At 34.8% G+C, this 7,355-nt stretch overlaps 1 protein-coding gene across 3 annotated transcripts in view; it reads right to left on the reverse strand.

The window, feature by feature from the left end:
- Ip6k (Inositol hexakisphosphate kinase) overlaps positions 1–4,786 on the reverse strand; it is a 62,819-nt gene extending 58,033 nt beyond the window's left edge. For 2 of the 3 annotated variants that reach the window (XM_028316512.1, XM_028316510.1), the window contains exon 1: positions 4,552–4,785. The gene's annotated coding sequence lies outside the window, so the exon portion shown is untranslated. Of the gene's footprint in view, positions 1–4,551 lie in introns of all 3 variants that reach the window. The other variant, XM_028316509.1, reaches the window with a different exon arrangement.
- Positions 4,787–7,355: the final 2,569 nt, after the last annotated feature.

Raw genomic sequence — 7,355 nt, forward strand, 5'->3', positions numbered from 1 at the left:
TCAGAAATTGCGACGACCATAACAAGACAGAAGAGCAAGAATGTATCGCGTTGGCACCGAGCCACGGAGTGGGATACCGGAAAATATCATTTAGTTTGCACTTTGTCGAATCTTTCATTGATGTTTTTATTGAGAGGATAATTATAAATTGTTTATCGCTTTTGCTAAGTAGGTAGAGGTACCTACTACCTACTCTTATTTGGCACTTTTTGGTAAAAAAATAAGGGATTTATGATGACAAAAAAACGTACAACACTAACCTACAACCACTAATTCATTTCGCCTGCGCACAAATTGATCAGCCTGTACAGATGACTCATGATTATTAAAAATTGCACCTATTATTAACTATAAAATGTTATGTTCGAGCTCTGGAGACATAATTACAACAAATAACCCAAAATTAGCAGATAATAGCAGTTCTTCTAACAACGTTCCTTCATCAAACGACTTTTTTGGCAGAGATCTAACTTTAATTGACTACTTATGTAATTGCTTTTAATATGTACAATGAAGGCCCAATTTACTGGTTATACAATATAATGAGGGCTGAATTAACATCAAGGGAGAGAGTAGCCCCGCTGGTTTATAGTTCGCTCTCCAGACTGCGGAGCAAACTTTGGGACTGTGATTTTAAGATCAAGTCAATCAAAAATGTCTTTGTCTGGACTAATTAAAATACATACTTGCAAATCGTCAATTTCCCTTATGTTAACGGATTTAATAGAGAACGCCTTGTCACCTTGTAGCTCTACTCTTTAAAGCGGCATGTATTCGGTTTGTTGCTAAACTAATGCAGTTTCTCCATTAAGATCCAGTAAGATTAAACGACAGGGCAAAGTAGTAAGCAGCGGTTGAAAAGAACCGGTCCTGGGATACGGACTCAGTGTCGTGCATTATAGAAGGCCCCTTAGTCAGTCAACTGACGTAGACTGAGAATCGCTTTTAGAAGACTATGGGTAATTTATATTTTAGCCAAGTACTAGTAGATATTGTTCTGTCCATCAAATACACGTGTCGTATTATAAACATACGTAGGTACAAAGAGTTTGCAATACATATATACGTAGTTTGCAAAAAAGTGAATAGGTAACAAGTTGCAAAATTCAATCCACCTTACAAATAAAACTAGTTGAACTAGTTGTTTAGTGACATTTAGTATGGAAATACATACAGGGTGTCCCAAAAAGTAGTGCGGAACATACATGGGGGTGATTTGGATAGCCCTAGTGATGCTCTACCTCTGGGCTTCGGCTTGACACTACTTTTTGGGACTCTAATTTTAAACAAGTGTTCAACATGCGTGTTGTAGTAACGTTTTGTCAGTCAGTAAAGACTCTCTTCATATTTACATACTTAGTTTAATCAACGTCGCTCCCGCTGTCTGTTCGCTTAGTTAGATCTTTCAAACTACGCAACGAATTTTAATATAGTTTTCAGCAATAGAGGAGTGATTCAAGAGGAAGGTTTCTATGTATAATATCACTCGTGCTAACCTGGTGCGGGTCGCTAGTCGGAGAAGTAACATAAGTTGCTTTTTATTCTATTTCAACATAAAATTGCGACCCAAAACCTATTACGTATTCCGCTGCTGTATTCCTATTTCTGTAATAACGTAAGTTATAAATGAAGCGAGATACGCGGAAGCGATGGTCACATAATCAATATTAGATTAGAAGACCTATGAGCGCAGTTATTATGGCGCACAAAGAAAGGGCTTTCGTGACGTCAATCAGTCAGTAAGAAGGGCAACACATACAATAAAAGAATGGCTAGCTTATTAGAATGCAAAAAAAACAAATATGTACAAAACTTAATACAGTTTTCCCACCAGGGTTACTGCAATAATTTTGTTTGGACTTAAATAATAATAGATACCTATTTCAGTGCAGTTTTTTTTTTATTTACTGTGTTATGAAATATTAATTACAATAAAATGGCATAAACTGAAAATACTATCATAATGACGACAAAAATGGTGCCAAAACTCCACTTAATGCAGAACACACCCTTTGTTATTGACTTTTCAAAATTGTCAGTACAAAATTAACTGAATCAGTGGCTTGAGTAACCAAGTAATTTTCAATAAACTTTTGGTACATACCTGCATGTCTTCACAAGTCCATTATACAGGGTGTTACTTTGCATTCTTGCCATATTTACAGAGGTTACTATATTACTGATACTGAACACAAATCCGTAAAAAAATAATGCCCGAAAAAATTTTTTTTTAATCTTCTGTATTTTATTTTATCGACAATCTGTTAAACACACCACTAATTATCGTAACGCATGCACATCACTTGTTGGCGATGGCGATGGAGACTTTTTTACTTTTTATTGTATTTTTAAATATCTATTGCAATCTATTGTCTTTAAAATGTCTTTTTGACACTTGTAAAAAACTGAGAAATCCATCAAACACAAATCACGTTATAAATAATACAAAAATGACTGAAGTGTATTCAAACAACGAATAATGTAATCAAAATGGTGCTTGGAGTGTCTGCAAGACGTCTTAGACGAAATGCTTGATGACGTACTCTTAGCGTTACACCAAATGCTCTACTACCAGCAGGATGGTGCTCCCCCACAATAAGGACGTCAAGTGCGCGAATAATACGTTTGGTGAACAGTGGATTGGACGAGGGGTCCAGTAGCTTGGCCACCACGATCCTCGGACCTGACACCAATGGATTTTTGGAGTGACTTGAAACGACTGGTATGCGCAGAAGAGATAACATCATCAAGGCGCTGGCCAGCAAGTGAGTATACAGGCCACTGCTGGACTAATACAGTCCACTGCTGGACTAGACACAGATCATATCAGCAGCCGCGGAGTACTCCGACCTGTGCATCCGGCACCGCGAGGAGAACATCATCAAGGCGCTGGCCAGCAAGTGAGTATACAGGCCACTGCTGGACTAATACAGTCCACTGCTGGACTAGACACAGATCATATCAGCAGCCGCGGAGTACTCCGACCTGTGCATCCGGCACCGCGAGGAGAACATCATCAAGGCGCTGGCCAGCACGGGAGTGCAGGCCACTGCTGGACTAAAACGTTTATGTGTTGCGAAAACTAAAGCGAAAAACCTACGCTTCGCCGTGCTAGACTGTGCCTTCATGAGAACGGAGGACACTTTGAACACTTGCTTCGCAGTACGTAAAATTGGTAAGTAGGAACTTATGAATAAATAATCAATTGTGAATGAGGTGATTTCATTTCATACTTAATTTATTAATTTGTAAAAATAGGGTACAATGTTGTAAATTAATTGTCGGTCCTAATCCCGTAAAGTAGAAAGGAAAATCTGAAATCAACTGAAGAGTATTTTAAAATACTTATTATGACTGGATAAAAAGGCTGGTACCCAAAGCCATAAAATTAAGAACTAGGCCACGCCCACTAGGTTTATTCCACTTGCACCTGTAGAATGTGCGAGACAAAATTGGTTTATTCCAATTTGTACTAAAAAACCAAATTTACTAAAATCTTAGTGTACTTTCTTTATGGGAGTCTCTTGTTTATCTTAAATAATAGGTATTGTTCCCTACTTTTATCTCTGTGAATATGGCAAGAATGCAAAGTAACACGGTGTATTTTTCTTAAAAAGTTAAATTGATTCATCATTATATTGAAATACAGGTAATTAGCAATTAGTTATATGTATGTAGATAAATAAATACTTCAAAAGTAGAATCACTAGCCATGAGAATTATCAATAAATTAAAATTACACAACCTATCATACTAATTTCAACAGAGAAAATTTATAATCACAATAGGGAACAAGCAAACACAAGAAACAATTAACGCATGCACACATTCACATAAACCCACACACACAATATCTCATACTCACACAACTTTTGGTACTAATTAATTTGGTGTTAAAAAGTAAAAAATCATGTAAATTTTTATTTTATTTTCTTATTATGTAAAGCTGATCGAAAGAGTGGGCATCTCCTAATACAGGTTATTTAAACTTAAAAGGAGACTCCCAACCCCTGTAAATGTGTCTTATAAGAAAATAAAGATTTTTGAATTTAATATTATAAAGTGACAAGATTTGTAACTGTTCTGGTTTGATTTAAAACATTGTTATTTCCTAAAGTAAAATCCCTGAGTAAAATAGGTTATTGCAGATCAAAATTCGACCGAGGAAAAGCTAGTTATATTATCGGGTTATAAACTGCTGGAACTAGGTTGTAATTAATAAAATAAGGAGATTATGTATTTGTTTTTTTATTTTGCCTTTATAGTTTTTGATTTTTATAAGTGTTTAAAATTGAATCTCATGTCTCACCAATGTTATTATTATTCTGTCTAATAATGAGTTGTAATAAAAAGTACAATTATTCTGCAACTTAGGGAGGCCCAAAGCAAATTCAATAATTTTAATAATTATTTTTACATCTTGGCAAGGTCTTTCTATACCAGACCATACCCAAACTCATCAGTCCTAGAAAATTAAAAGATAAAATGGGTTCTTTAGAATTATGCCAATTTTACTTCAAGTTTTAATAAATATTAAAAAAATTAACTCACCTTGTTAATTTACTCGGGGAACACCTCAAATTGTTGACTGAGAAATCACTTCTTGTCGAGACAATTTAAATGTCAGAATGGTATTCACTTTGTAGTAGAATAATTTAGATGAGTAGATTTTTAGATTTAAATTAATAATTTGGTTAATTAATCCAAAATTATCCACGTAAAATCACGGAAAATTAAATTTTACGGCTAAATTAATACCGAAAATTACCTGTTTGACTTGAATGACGAAATTTCTGTCAAACGTCAGTCAATTCTGTCACTCAAATGTCAGTGTCAACCATGTTTCTTCTTCTTTTTTGATGATGTTGGCAATACACGTCGAGGTCGACTTGATTTGTGCCATTTTTCAAGTATACAGTGTGAGTCACGTTAAAGTGTACATATGGAAATAGATGAAACTNAATTTCTTACTATTTTGTGCACCAAAAAGCGCTTAATACTATAAATTTTACTTTTTATATGAATAATTGTTTTAATTTAATGCCTCTACCTTAAATTGGCAATGTTCACCCCAATGAACAGTTAAAATTCTCCATATATTTGGCAGTGTTCATTGGGATGAACATTGTTTTTTTTTCTATTTGGTGAAGTTCTGATTTTTTATATATTTTTTTCTGACCTATAAATAACCCTAAGAACATAAATCTGACGATGTATTTTTATTTCTTGATAAATAATGAGTCTGCCAAATTAAAGGTTATCGCCCAAACACGAATTTGAGGAAATAAAACAAAACCGCTAACATGACGCTTCAGATTCCCGCCAAGAAGTCCTCAACCATGTTTATCCCTTATTCGGGGAAATAATTTCCCACTTAGCCAGGATTGACAATTTTTTTAGCTGAGAAACATCTCTGAAATATTTATATATTCCCTTTAATCTTCATAGCAGATTAAAGGGAATTTTTTCCCACCATGTATCATGTATATACGTAGATGCACAGTCTCCGTTTTTTTTTTATTGAAAATTAATCCAAAAATACTTGAAGCATAAAGAAGTAAGAATAGATCTTACTTTTAAGGGTTAATGCACAGTGGGTCTAGACAAAGTGCAAATTATAATCGCAAACCAGTCGAAAAGTGGTCGAAAAGCCCCTTTTTTGTATGGAGTCTAGGGGGGCAGTGGGTCTAGTCAAAACGCACTTTTTGATCGAATCGAAAATCGAATCCGTCAAAACTCCATACAAAAAAGGGGCTTTTCGACCACTTTTCGACTGGTTTGCGAACGCACTTTTTGATCGAATCGAAAATCGAATCCGTCAAAACTCCATACAAAAAAGGGGCTTTTCGACCACTTTTCGACTGGTTTGCGATTATAATTTGCACTTTGTCTAGACCCACAGGTTAACGCATGTCTTTGTCCGACATTTGAATTAGGAATATAATGTCAATTTGATAGATTGATTGAAAATATTTCACTGACAGGTGCAGAATCCAGATATTTTTCAAAAATGTATTTATAAATGTAAAAATGCCTGCAGAAATTCCATGTACTTGCAGTACCCCAAGTGATTGCCAGGTATGTCATTAATTAACTAATTAACTTATTTAATGTAAGTAAATAACATAAGTAACCAAATCAAATAAATTCTCGTTGATCGAAATTTTGTTTGGGTGCTTATGTGCATAGCATTGCATTCAATTTAAAATACGTGTAAAAAACCCTTTAGGGATTTAAAACCACTCAGACTTTGATGAAGCGACAAAAAGTACACGACACAGCACTCCACTTTGATGGAATTCCATTCCAAAAAAATCCAATATCATGGACCTATAAAAAAAGTCGGACGGATTCTCATCAACAAAATACTGTGACATTAGGATACACCAGCTTGCCTGTACGTACAGGCCGGCACGCACACATTCACACCCTGTTACACCACTTCGAGTGCAAACTTCACACAGTTGACACATTTAAGCAGCGAAAAAACAACACGAATTCGACATGTCTTGTGTGATGAAATTGTGTAAAAACCGTTCTGTTCGAACAAACAAAAATTAAGGAATCACATTTCACAGGCAAAATAATAATCCAATCACTTATTTCCCGACATTAAAATATTGAAATTAATTGAAATCAAACGTCATTCACTCGAAAAAATAATACGTCAAAGACCAGTGTTCTCAGTTATTTACGTGGGAAAATTACCCTAATTTATCATAATAATTGTGTTTTAATGGGATATATTTTCATAGGCAAATTTGATCCTTCCCAAAAATGTGGAACTGCAAAATTCAAATTTTCTTACATTGATTTCAAGTCAGTGTCAGGTTGTATGTTAAAAAAAATCTATCAGAGATAATAATAATATATTGATGATGCATAAGATTATGATTATAGCTAATATACACAAGATTCGTAATTTGTAACTGCGTGAATCATTTTTGATCAACATTATGTACATAACTACATACCCTGACACACTGACTTGCAAACAATGTAAGAAAATTTGAACATTGAAAATTTCGCGCCTACCTCAACGCACCTTTCATCCTTTTAAAATGGCACGGAATAATTCTGTCTACATTTCCAAGTAACATCTGCCGATCTATGTTTTTATTAAAATAAATGGGTAAAATGTTTTGGCTAACATGGCATCCCTAAATTCACTCACACAATAGACAAACGCCAAAATTTTGCGTCACAGTTTTGTTGTAGCGCGAGTTCCGTCCGCCTTTTTTTATAGGTCCATGTCCAATATGTTGTTGAACCGCAACTTTAGAAAAAAAACAATACTTTTTGTCTATGATTTAAGACCCTGCCCCCTGCCTTCCCCTCTCTCTTGATCTTTCTTT

This window comes from Ostrinia furnacalis, unplaced genomic scaffold, assembly GCF_004193835.3.
Source record: "Ostrinia furnacalis isolate ACB-3 unplaced genomic scaffold, ASM419383v2 OfSCF5758, whole genome shotgun sequence".
Classification (NCBI taxonomy): domain Eukaryota; kingdom Metazoa; phylum Arthropoda; class Insecta; order Lepidoptera; family Crambidae; genus Ostrinia; species Ostrinia furnacalis.